The sequence below is a fragment of the Girardinichthys multiradiatus genome, chromosome 14 (genome assembly GCF_021462225.1).
Source record: "Girardinichthys multiradiatus isolate DD_20200921_A chromosome 14, DD_fGirMul_XY1, whole genome shotgun sequence".
In the NCBI taxonomy this organism is placed as follows: domain Eukaryota; kingdom Metazoa; phylum Chordata; class Actinopteri; order Cyprinodontiformes; family Goodeidae; genus Girardinichthys; species Girardinichthys multiradiatus.
This window is the reverse complement of record NC_061807.1, coordinates 15,995,718-16,008,811: the sequence shown is the minus strand read 5'-3', so window position 1 is coordinate 16,008,811 and position 13,094 is coordinate 15,995,718.

Sequence of the window (13,094 nt, the reverse complement as noted above, 5' to 3'; positions counted from 1 at the left end):
CAAGTCAGAATATAACATAAGTCCAGTTGCATTAGATTTTTTTGGGGATTACTAAGTTCCAAAAAAAACACGGTTGTTAAGGTTGAGTTTTACTTGTACGTTAGTACAGCGGGGAGCAGGCAGCTATAGGTGGGGGGCAGCTGCCCGACGATGACCTGTGACCATCCTCCGACCTTCTTCTTGCACCGACGGCATTCGAGGTCCAGGACCCTCCGGATAGTCATGTACATCCCAGCCTTGGTCATGGACCCGGTGCATGAAGGCTGGGGGCAGCTGTAGACGCCAGATCCTGTGAGGCATCCACAGGAACAGCCGACAAGTGAAGAAGGGGCCGGGGGATGCGGGAGGCTGGTTGTAGACCAGCCGTGGCTGGGGGGGTTACCACCACAGGTTGAGGTCGGCGGTGAGACGAGGCCAAACAGCGTCCGGCCGATCCACTCCTGCTGGTCCGGGCTGAGAGCTGCCCGCCAGGACTCGGGCAGCATCTGCAGAAATTAAGATGACACTTTCAACATCGCATTGAGCCCGCTACGGCTAACTGCTGGAAGATTTACTCTCGACTCTTTACTCACCTCAGCACCGTCAGCAGGTGGCGGAGGATCCTGTCTAAACAGGGCGTGGGCGTCCTCCACGGTGGCTGGCACTGGAGGGTCTCGTGTGGAGCCTCCCTGTTCAGCTGTGGCCTCCAGCAGCTCCTCATCTGTGGGGTCACCCAGCTGAACAGAGACACCAGCGTCTCTCGGAGGCAGAGAGGTGGTGGAGGAGTTGGCGGAGACAGGACATGCCTGTGCACCTGAGGCTGATGGACAAAAGCCATGTTTCAGTACCATAAGAAAGTGTTATCTGCAGCTCGCACACTCAAACACAAACATCTCATGAAGAAGGGTGCAGCCAAAGAAGAAGAAAAAGAAGAAGCAGGCTGAGGGCTAGTGATGATTAATCGTTAAAAAGAATTGGATGAGTTAAGGACTGGTGGGTGGGTGACTACAAGACAAAGAAACAGGTGCTGTTTATCTACAGGTGATGTCGTGAGGAGTTGACAGGTGAGCAGCTCCAGCACCGTTAGTGATGAGTGATTTACAGCTCGTTGACACAAGCAAAGTATTTACTGGACTCACACTTACTGTTTCACCTCTGGTTCATCTGACTTTGTGCATTTTTATGAAATAGAATTGGAGAAAACAGTCGGCATCAGTTGTAACATTTTTTTGTCAACACTTTGTCCAAAGACAAACGACATGCTTGCTACGTGCATTTCTCCGTGTCAGCAGTTGCTCTGACCAGCTCCTCGTCGCTGGGTTCCACGGGAGTCTTTGAAGAGAGAGCCGGTCGAGAGGTTCTGCTGGAGGCTGTAAATGAAATAGTAAAAACAACAAAATAACATCATTGTAAAGAACAATGTGGCAATTCTTCAGAATTTCATCACACCTGCTGGAATTGCAGGCTTAGTTGAGGAGCTGAGCTTCTTCAACGCAGCCTGCATCTTCACCCCAGACAGAGAACGCCGTGTAGACACAAAGGCTAGAAAACTGAAGCGAGACAGCATGTTGTTTCTCTCAAGCTAAACTTTAATTCTGGAGATAACACAGATAAACTTGATCAAATTTAGAAGATGACACATACTGTGATGCAGTCATGGAAACAGGCCTCGGCGCTGAGACACGCTCCCCCTGAGGAGGTAGAAGAGGTGGTGGTGGCGAAAGCAGCACCCGTGGCACCGGTCCTCTGTCTGTCTCTGTGCTGAACGTATCCCACGGCTTTCTCCATCTGGGAACCTGGAGCCGGTAGTTGACAAATCTGTGCAGATGAGACAGAATGTCAGCTGTCTCTGACATCCCAGCCGACCCACAACATCCACAGGTGCCAATATTATATCCTACCGGATCTTCTTGGGGTCCACAGACTCATGGAGGCTCTCAAGGGTCTCATATTTGAAGTCACCAAAGCCAACCAAGAGCCTGTCCCTCCTGGCCAGGCTGTAGAGACCTGGCATGCGTTTCCTCGAATGCCCGGTGGAACCTGACTGCCTCCAGAAAGTCAGGGTAGGCTGAGGAGTAATGCAGGAGGGCGTCCTACAAATACGGAAGATGGCACGAGGCCTGAAAAATTAATAGAAAAAACTAAGAAGTAGAGATGAAATGCTACCTTGTTGGCCATGAGTGGAGACTGAGACCCTGTCCTCTCACGCTCCTTCTGGTGGGAGGCGACCAGATTCACGGCGTAGCCCACGTCGTTTTCCAGCAGCCAGAGGAAGGTTCTCCCCAGGTACCTGCCAAACTGCAGGGCACACCTGCTGAGGATGAGGGCGGCGTTGGAGACATCCCCACCCTCTCGGATCTGCCTCCACCTCCTCCGAGGATTTGGCCCAGTAGGCTCCCTTCTGGGGTCCCACACCCTGAGCCTCTCTGGAGGCTTTCAGGATTAGGGTCCCATTAGGAGCCCACCTGAAGGTTGGATGTTCAGATTAAAAACATTGGATTAGAGTAATAATAAAATAACGACAGAACTATGGTTGCATCAAACAAATAATTGTAAAAGCTCTTCTGGCAATGTCATATTGAAGCTTAACTCAGCCATTGTCAGTGGTTTATTCAACGATGAATCTAATGGAAAGATAAGAAAAGATCATAATAAAGGTTATTAAGAGGCTGTATCACAGCATTTCAGCCACCTCTCTCCATCCCTCCTCACAGTTTGAATGGAAAAATACTCCGGGGAAAAAAAGCAGACTAAACCCAGTTAATTACATCATTAAGCCCCCTTTAACTGGGTTTGTCCAGTTTTAAACCGACTTTGTAGAGAAATAATACTCATAAAGCATCATAGCATTGTATTTTGGAGTTGGAGTAAAAACTCATCACTTCGTATGAGAAACGTTGTAATATGAGCTCCTACGGTCAATAATTACATGTATGACTGATGTGACATGAAGCGGACAAGTTAAGCTAGCTGACGAAAACAGTGAAATGTTTAGTCCACTTTAAACCCACGGATCGGTTCAAATATTCATGTAATATATGAAGACTGTAGGTGTTCTGCTGGGTTAACCAGTGGAAAACGAGTAATTACATGAATTTAGCGGTTGCCGGGGTGGAAATCTGCGGTCTGTAGCTGCTCACACTGGAGTAACGAAGCTTGTCCAAGAATTGGAACAAACCGCGGCCAGTGATTGGTGCGCAAAAGATTGATTCTCGAAATTGGAACCAGCGAGCCTTCTGATTGGACGGAGCCAGAGAGAGACGTACGTGACGCTGATTGGTCGACATTTGGAACAATTGGAATAGAGAAGATTGCTCTCAGAAATGTGCAGGCCACTGTTTATGCCCATCTGAATTCACTGTTTGCCCATGTGATCGTTGATGGTTCCCTGTGTTTTTCTGAATGAGGTGGCGGATTTTTTAAATTCTGTTCAGATAATGCTTAAAACTAACAGAACGAAAAACAAAACAATTGGTGGGTTAAGCTTGAATCTTGTCTGCTGAACAAGTCAAACACCTGGGACTTTTCTGAGTTTTCTATCCATCTATTAATCATGACGTAATTTTGCAATAAAATGATCATTTACAAGCCATGGTGGTGTTTTGGTTTTCTATCATATTAGGACAGCCTGGATGCAAAGAAAAATGTTTTTTCTTTCTTATGATCTGGATCTCCTCAACAACATTAAAGCAAAAATTGAGTTAAAAAATGTTTCTTGTTCCTATATAGCTATATTTTACAATATGTAGGCATGGATGATGTGTGATGCCAATGAGGAAAGACATGAGCAATGACCATAGAGAAGCAAGCTGCAGCTTTTCACTTAATTTTCTGAGGATGAACCAGCAAGTCGAGCTCCTGGTCAGAGCTTGCAATGCTCAGACAAAAAAAATCCAAGAGCTCAATTTCAGACAATTAGAAAACAAGTCTAGATTTGCAAAGGTGTATCTAAAAGAACAAGGACATGAACCAATGTCCTTTGGAAAGATGAGAACAAAGTGGAGGTGTGTGTCCATTATGCACAGGACAGTGTTTGGAGAGAAATAAGCACAGTATACCAGTATGAACTCTAAAGCACGGTGGTGGAGGGCTGATGATTTAGTCTTGTTTTCCAGCCACGTCCTGGACACCTCGTCAGTAAGTGACCTTCTGAGGTCCTCTGTATACCAAACTGTCCTAGAGCTTTAAGATAGTCCAAATCTAGTTCTCATGATTCAGGCTGGGGAATCCCTGTCGCCTGAGTTTTATTTCTACGTACAGGCACTTAGTGGCAGTTTGTCATCTGGCCTATAGGCAGCTGCCCAGGACAGCATTAGAGGGCTACACCAACATCAGATAAAATAAAAAAATATAGAGCCTTTATTACTCCTATTTGTGCTCTGAATTAGTTTTTTAATTAATATTTACATGTGCACTCAGGTTGCTGATGATACTAGAGGGATATTTCTTGACTGGGACTGCACAGCATTTTCTGAGAGGTTTGATTGGTTCTTAGGAGGCAGGGCTGGGTTATCAACCAAGCAGCAGGCCTTAGTGGGGTGAAGGTAGGTGGTAGGGCACAGAAGAACATGTTTGCCCAGGGTGGCATTCACTCCAAGTGGTGGCAAATTAAATGACCTTCCACAAGAGGACAGTGTTGGACAACAAGTTACTGATGTAGGCAGTAATTCAGACTGGTATTTGCATTTATTTTTGTTTTGGATTGTAGTTTTGTCAGAATATATACCTTGCAGTGTTTTCTATAACATGTGACCCCTAAATATCACCTAAGATGGAGCTGTTCATTGTTTGTCTGATGAAGAACTAAAGGACTCTTGTTCAACATGATATTTTGGTGCTACAGCAGGTTGCATTAAATGTGCCTGCAGTATGCAAATGATCTCCAGCAGAACATTATTTGTAAAACTGTATTCTGATTTAGATTTGACACACATTTTGGTTAACTGGACATTTTGAATTTTTATTGTACTTTTTTAACACTATATTCAGCTTTACATAGTGATCTCATCTGCACAAACGGGACGGTCCATATTTTGTCTTAATCATAATGTTGCATACATGCCGATGGACTTTCTTTTAACCTTTTAAAATGGATCTTCAGCCTCTTTGTTGTTTATCAGTTGCAACTTTTTGTTGAAATTTGATCTGAAAGTTTTACTGTGGTGCAGGCGACGTATCCTGGGGTGGTAATTACTGGAGAAACATATAACAAACACACCTGCTGAATAATTAATCACTCGCAGAGATGTGAGCCTGACATTGTTTTAGAAGATCCCTGTAGTCTAACAAACTGACAAAAAACAGGCTAAAATTTGGTTGTTATTGTTTTAGTTTAAGGATAAAATGCTTCTGATCATCACTGAAGATCCGTCCCAGCCAGGAGCCCAGCTGAGGGCAAAAGGAGACCCTGACGCTCCCTGCAGGTGGACAACAGGTCTGGAGTGTTAGGAACCACCTTTTTCATTGACGTCAGGACGCAGTGATGAAAGCACAATGTTCCTTTTCCCAAATGAGAGCAGAACAAACAATAACTTGAAAAGGTATCAATACCTTGCAAAGTTTTCCTTGTTCCCTTCCCAGTTCAAGGCATGGTTAGGTTATACAACAAGCAGCCAAGAGGGCTGCAATGACTCTGGAGGAGCTGCAGGGATGCACAGCTCAGGAGGGAGAATCTCTCAACAGAACAATGGTTAGTTGTGCCCTATACAAATATAGCCTGCAGTGACAAAAAGAAATCTTTTGTCAAAGGAAAGCTGTAAGAAGTCAAGTTTTCAGTTTGCCACAGGCCTGAGGAGCACACATGGAAACATGTGAAGTAAGCTGATTTGGTCAGATCCTGTCCTGGTCCAAAATGTAACTGTTTGGCCAACATGTAAAACACTATGTGTCACAGAAAACACCCTGAACCACCCATACCCATGAAAAATATAGCAGTGGCAGCATCATGATGTGGGGTCGCTTTTCTTCAGCAGACATAGGGAAGCTGGTCAAGAGTGCTTTGAAATATATGAAGCTAAATACTGGAAAATCCTGGAAGAATAGCTGTTAGAGGCTGCAGAAAACCTGAGACTGTCATGGTTTTGTTTATAGATGTGACCCACATGCAGGAAGACACTCAGGAGGAAGGAGAAAATTTAACAAGTTTTTTTTACAAGTTTGGTTATGGAGCTGGACCCGGGACAGCTTTTCCTCAGCATGGTTCATATGAGGTTAGGTGTTTGGGCAGAGAGAAGTGATTTAGATTTAAATGATCTAAACGTTTTTCATATTATGAAGTTTGGTTTTGTTTGTGTTGAACTCAGCTATCTTGGTGCTAGCAGGCTATCTGCTGCGCACATGCTTAGTTTTGTGTTCTGTGTTCGTGTGTTTTAAAATTAAGACAAACTTTATTTAAAGGGTGATTTTAAACACAGAAGATTGATAACGCACCGTCCACGCTTATGCATTTTAACCCTTTTTTAAAGGTGTGTGTTGATTCTGGTGCTAAGCTATCAGCCTCTTTTGTTAGCTTTAACTGCTAACAGCTTAGGACACGTGCTTGCCTGCTAAATAGGTTGTTAGTTTTCAATCCAGTAAATAATAGTTTCCTAAACATTATTTTACTAAACTTGATAACTAAGTAAACACCATTAAGCCCCATTTCTCCAGAAAGATTTGGCTTTTTCCAAAATATTCCCTTAAATATTTTGCCATTTCCTTTAATAATATTTCTTTAAATATTATTTCAATAAATAAAGGCAGCTAATGAGACACCGCTGAGAATTCATCCAGAAGGTTGGTTTTATTCAGCACATCGTTCTTTAAAACATTATTTCAATAAAATAATATTTTATCTGATCTTGCATTGTGAATGGTTGTCTAAAGGTATGCTGATTATTGCCTAAATTGGTTCCACGACTAACTTCACTTCAATTCCAGATTCTTCAAGATAATCCTTGGTTCTCAAACATAAATACCATTGCAGGGTAATGTTGTATCACTCTTTTGGTCATGGTTTTCAACCATCTTTAATCAACTTGTTTATATTGTACATAGCCCATTAGTCTTCGTTATTCTTTAATTCTACTTGGTAGTTTAGTTGGATTGTTTTAGCATAGTAATGAGTTTGTTGATTGAAATATGTCTGACTTTGAGTTGACTTATTTTTGTTAATAAATTCTTGTATTTTAGGAAATTGTGTGAATTCATTCCATGTTTGTGCAGAGTTTTGCTGTTCAATGTCAGAGCTTGGCTCACACTTTCTATTTTGTCCTAATACCATCGCCTTACTGGGCTGGTATTCACAGGACAACCCTTAACAGACCGAAATATTATTTGATAAAATATTAAAATATTAATATTAAATAATATTTTCAGATTCATAATCACAACATGGCTGCAGGATCATATGCCTGACTTCACCGTCTCTCTGCCTGGCTCTCTGACCATGCGAGCAGACAGAGATTTAAAGAGGAGCGGCAAACGTAAAGGAGGTGGACTGGCAGTACTTGTGAACAACAGATGGTGTCATCCAGGACATGTTACTGTGAAGTGTCGTCTCTGCAGTCTAGATATTGAACTGTTAGCAGTACATTTACGTCCATATTATTTACCCAGAGAGTTCACCAGTGTTATTTTGGCAACAGTATATGTTCCACCTTCTGCTGTTGTCAGCACTGCATGTGAAGCCATCAGCTCAGTTGTTGCTAAGCTACAGACACAACACCCCAATGCGTTTATGGCAATATCTGGTGATTTTAACCATGCTTTACTCTCTGCTACACTTCCAAGGTTTCAACAATGTTGGATTTGTTTTATATTAATGTCAAGGACTCATACATCTCTAAAGCAATACCTCCTCTAGGCAAATCAGATCACAGTCTTGTTTTTCTCTGCTGGAGAGGACATCAATGCCATGACTGAGTGTGTAACTGACTATATAAACTTCTGTGTGGATAACACCATCCCCACCAGAACTGTGAGATGCTTCACCAATAACAAACTCTGGATCACCAGTGACCTGAAGGACCTGTTTAACAAGAAAAAGGAGCCTTCAGAGCAGAGAGGGAGACAGGCAATTATTGAGGAGTGTACAGAAGCAACTTAAAGTCAAGATAAGACACAGCAAGGAGGTGTACAAGAAGAAGCTGGAGAGCAAGCTCCAGCAAAACAATATCAGAGATGTCTGGTCAGGGATGAAGAAGATCACAGGCTTCAAGCAGAAGGATGATCAGACCGATGGAGGTCTGGACAGAGCCAATGAACAGAACACATTCGTCAATAGGTTCAGTTCAGAAACAAGCTTCGCATCCTCCTCTCCTGCTCACAGCCAAACAGACATCCCACCCTCCTTTGACCAAAAGCTTCCCTGTCACACCTCAGATGTTTAATCTTCCACTTCAGCCATGGACCATTCTGCTTCTACATGTTTGCCTTCAACCAAATCAGACGATGATGATGCTCCCTTTGCCTCCCCCTTCCACCTATGTGTCTCAAGAAGTCAGATGAAGATGCAACTGGAGAGAAATAAGGTTGCAGGTCCAGATTGTGTCAGCCCCAGAGTCCTGAAGGCCTGTGCAGAGCAGCTCTGTGGGATTCTGCAGCACCTCTTCAATCTTAGTCTGGCCCAGAAGAAAGTTCCAGTGTTATGGAAGACCTCCTGTCTTGTTCCGGTACCAAAGAAAACTCATCCGTCACTCCTCAATGACTATAGACCTGTTGCCCTGACATCCCATATTATGGAGGTCCAAGAGAGACTCCTGTTGGCCCACCTGAGTAAGCAAACAAATAACTATCAGGACCTCCTTTAGTTGGCTTATTGCTGTGGAGATGGAGTTGAAGATGCCATCATTCACCTGCTTCAACAAACCCACTGTCATCTGGACAAAGCCAGCAGCCCATGATGATCATGTTCTTTGATTTCTCCAGTGCCTTTAATACAATTCAACCTGATTTGCTTTGTCAGAAACTCCAGCAGACTCAGGTGGAGGCCTCAACAATCTCCTGGATCAAAGACTACCTGACAAACAGACCACAGTTTGTGAGACTGAAGGGTTGCATGTCTAACCAGGTAGTCAGCAGCACAGGAGCACCACAGGGGACTATACTCTCACCATTCCTTTTCACTCTGTACACCTCAGACTTCCAGAACAAGACAGACTCCTGTCATCTGCAGAAATACTCAGATGATTCTGCAGTCGTGGGGTGGATCAGAGATGGACAAGAAGCTGAGTACAGGAAAGTGGTGGACCGCTATGTGGCATGGTGTGGAAACAATCATCTCATCTTGAACGTGACTAAAACAAAGGAGATGATTGTAGATTTTAAGAGAAATAGGAATAAGTCAAAAACTATATCCATCATGGGAGGAGAGGTGGAGGTGGTGGAGGAGTATAAATACCTCGGTGTTCTCCTGGACAACAGACTAGAGTGGAGATGCAACTGTGAAGCCATCTACAAGAAGGGACAGAGCAGACTGTACTTCTTGAGGAAGCTTAGGTCCTTCAGTGTTTGCAGCAAGATGCTGCATATCTTCTATAAGTCTGTTGTGGAGAGTGTGATCTCTTCTACCATCATCTGCTGGGGAAGCAGCGCCAGGGACTTAAAAAAGCTTAGAAAGCTAATAAAGAAAGCTGCCTATGTTCTGGGGACTCCCCTGGAACCTATGGAGATCATTGTGCAAAGAATGATTCTTCATAAAATGAAGAATATCGTGGAGAACCGAGAACAGAGGCTTCTTCAGATCTGCTGTAAGACAGACCGCTACAGGAGATCCTTCCTGCCCACACCATCAGCATTTACAATGGCTCTTTGAAGAAACCTGCATAATGAGCTACAACAACATCTAATTTCCCTTTGGGATTAATAAAGTATTTTTGAATTTGAAATTGAATTGAATGTTGTTTGTAGGAGGAATGGCATGGAGCCTGGGAGAACAGATAGTTGGTTGCTGCTTGGTCGAGGATTCATCCAAGGTGAGTGCTTTCCACACTGGTGAAGGTTCAGGTGAGCACTGGGTAATAGAAATCCCATTCACAAGTTCACTCGAGAGGGGCGCACCAGGTAGAACTTCTTGAGGCTTGGTTGAGAGTTTTTGAAGAATTTTCGGTGGAAGGTGAGAGGGTTCGCTTTCCTGAGGATTTCAGAGTCGAAGGTCTTTAGGTGTCAGATGGAACTTGATCCAAAAACGATTATTGGAAGCTTGAGTTCTTGACTGAGACGGGATTCCAATAGAAGCTTGGAGCCAGGAGTAGAAAGTCGCAGGAGCTAGTGATGGGACATTTGAAGCAAAGCTTCGAGGCATGTACCGAGTACATGCCTCGAGGGGGCGTGTCAGACAAAGCCACACTTCGATGCTTGTGTTGTTTTGCAGAAAACCACGTGACCAATGACAAACGATGCCTCGCATTTTCGTGGACACGTCACTGCTTCATTTCATGTGTTGGATTTCCAAATAAAAGCGCAATGACACTTGTTGCTTCATGAGTTGTTGTAGTGGTTTGGTCGTGTGTCAGCAGAGATAGGAGCATCTGAAAAGAATGGAGCCAACAAAAAAAAGGAAACCACTCCCATTTGGGAGTACTTTGAAATGTGTGCTTAAAACAAGGTTTATGTAAAGTGTGTTTGCAGCACATAACCTGATTGCAATAATCCTGTCTCAATAAACTTTCATCTTTGTATTTCAGGTGAAGTGTTTGTTGTGTGCCAGGGAGCTGGATACAGGGGTTGGACAATGAAACTGAAACACCTGTCATTTTAGTGTGGGAGGTTTCATGGCTAAATTGGACCAGCCTGGTAGCCAGTCTTCATTGATTGCACATTGCACTAGTAAGAGCAGAGTGTGAAGGTTCAATTAGCAGGGTAAGAGCACAGTTTTGCTCAAAACATTGAAATGCACACAACATTATGGGTGACATACCAGAGTTCAAAAGAGGACAAATTTTTGGTGCACGTCTTGCTGGCGCATCTGTGACCAAGACAGCAAGTCTTTGTGATGTATCAAGAGCCACGGTATCCAGGGTAATGTCAGCATACCACCAAGAAGGACAAACCACATCCAACAGGATTAACTGTGGATGCAAGAGGAAGCTGTCTAAAAGGGATGTTTGGGTGCTAACCCGGATTGTATCCAAAAAACATAAACAGAAAACATAACAGAATTAAATGTGCACCTCAACGCTCCTGTTTCCACCAGAACTGTCCGTCGGGAGCTCCACAGGGTCAATATACAAGGCCGGGCTGCTATAGCCAAACCTTTGGTCACTCATGCCAATGCCAAACGTCTGTTTCAATGGTGCAAGGAGCGCAAATCTTGGGCTGTGGACAATGTGAAACATGTATTGTTCTCTGATGAGTCCACCTTTACTGTTTTCCCCACATCCGGAAGAGTTACGGTGTGGAGAAGCCCCAAAGAAGCGTAGCACCGAGGCTGTTGCATGCCCAGAGTGAAGCATGGGGGTGGATCAGTGATGGTTTGGGCTGCCATATCATGGCATTCCCTTGGCCCAATACTTGTGCTAGATGGGCGCGTCACTGCCAAGGACTACCGAACCATTCTTGAGGACCATGTGCATCCAATGGTTCAAACATTGTATCCTGAAGGCGGTGCTGTGTATCAGGATGACAATGCACAATACACACAGCAAGACTGGTGAAAGATTATTTTGATGAACATGAAAGTAAAGTTGAACATCTCCCATGGCCTGCACAGTCACCAGATCTAAATGGTAAATGGACTGAAATTATATAGCGCTTTTCCAGTTATACAGACCACTCAAAGCGCTTTACACTAGAGCCACATTCACCCAATTGCACTCACTAACACTCACACATTCATACACCAATACACAGATTGGTAGGCAACTTGAGGTTAAGTGCCTTGCCCAGGGGCACATTGACATATGGCAGGAGGAAGCCATATGTTGATGGAGGAAGCTCGAATCGAACCCACAACCTTCTGATTGCAAGACGACTACTACGACTACTCTTCCTACTGAGCCACAGTCGCCTCTAAATATTATTGGGCCACTTTGGGGTGTTCTGGAGGAGCGAGTCAGGAAACGTTTTCCTCCACCAGTATCACGTAGTGACCTGGCCACTATCCTGCAAGAAGAATGTCTTAAAATCCCTCTGACCACTGTGCAGGACTTGTATATGTCATTCCCAAGACGAATTGACGCTGTATTGGCCGCAAAAGGAGGCCCTACATCATACTAATAAATTATTGTGGTCTAAAACCAGGTGTTTGAGTTTCATTGTCCAACCCCTGTATATATATATATATATATATATATATATATATATATTATATATATTCATGGAGGTTGGAGACACGGAATCCGAGTGGACTGTGTTCTCCCCCTCCATTGTTGATGCTGCGGCCGTAAGGTCTGCGGTGCCTGTCGCGGCGGCAATCCCCGAACTGCTGTCATGCTGAAGAAGGAGCCTATAGGCTGTGGCTTGTGGGACTCCTGAGGCGGCTGATGGGTACCATGGGACCAAGCGTGCCGTGGCCTGGGCTGTGGCAGAGGCAAAAATTCGGTCCTGGGAGGAGTTCGGAGAGGCCATGGAGAAGGACTACCTTTTGGCCTCGAAGCGATTCTGGCAAACTGTCCGGCGCCTCAGGAGGGGGAAGCAGTGCTTCACCAACACTGTTTACAGTGGGAATGGGGAGCTGCTGACCTCGACAGGGGACATTATCGGATGGTGGAAGGAGTACTTCGATGATCTCCTCAATCCAGTCGTCACGCCTTCCCTGGTGGAAGCAGAGACTGGGGACTCAGGGTCAGACTCTTTTATTACCCAGGCTGAAGTCACCGAGGTGGTTAAAAAGCTCCATGGTGGCAAGGCCTCAGTTGTGGATGAGGTCCGCCCTGAGTACCTCAAGTCTCTGGATGTTGTGGGGCTGTCATGGTTGACACTCCTCTTCGACGTTGCGTGGCGGTCAGGGACAGTGCCTCTGGATTGGCAGACCGGGGTGGTGGTCCCCCTTCACAAGAAGGGTGACCGGAGGGTGTGTTCCAACTATAGGGGGATCACACTCCTCAGCCTCCCTGGTAAGGCCTATGCCAGGCTATTGGAGAGGAGAGTCCGGCCGATAGTCGAACCTCGGCTTCAGGAGGACCAGTGTGGTTTTC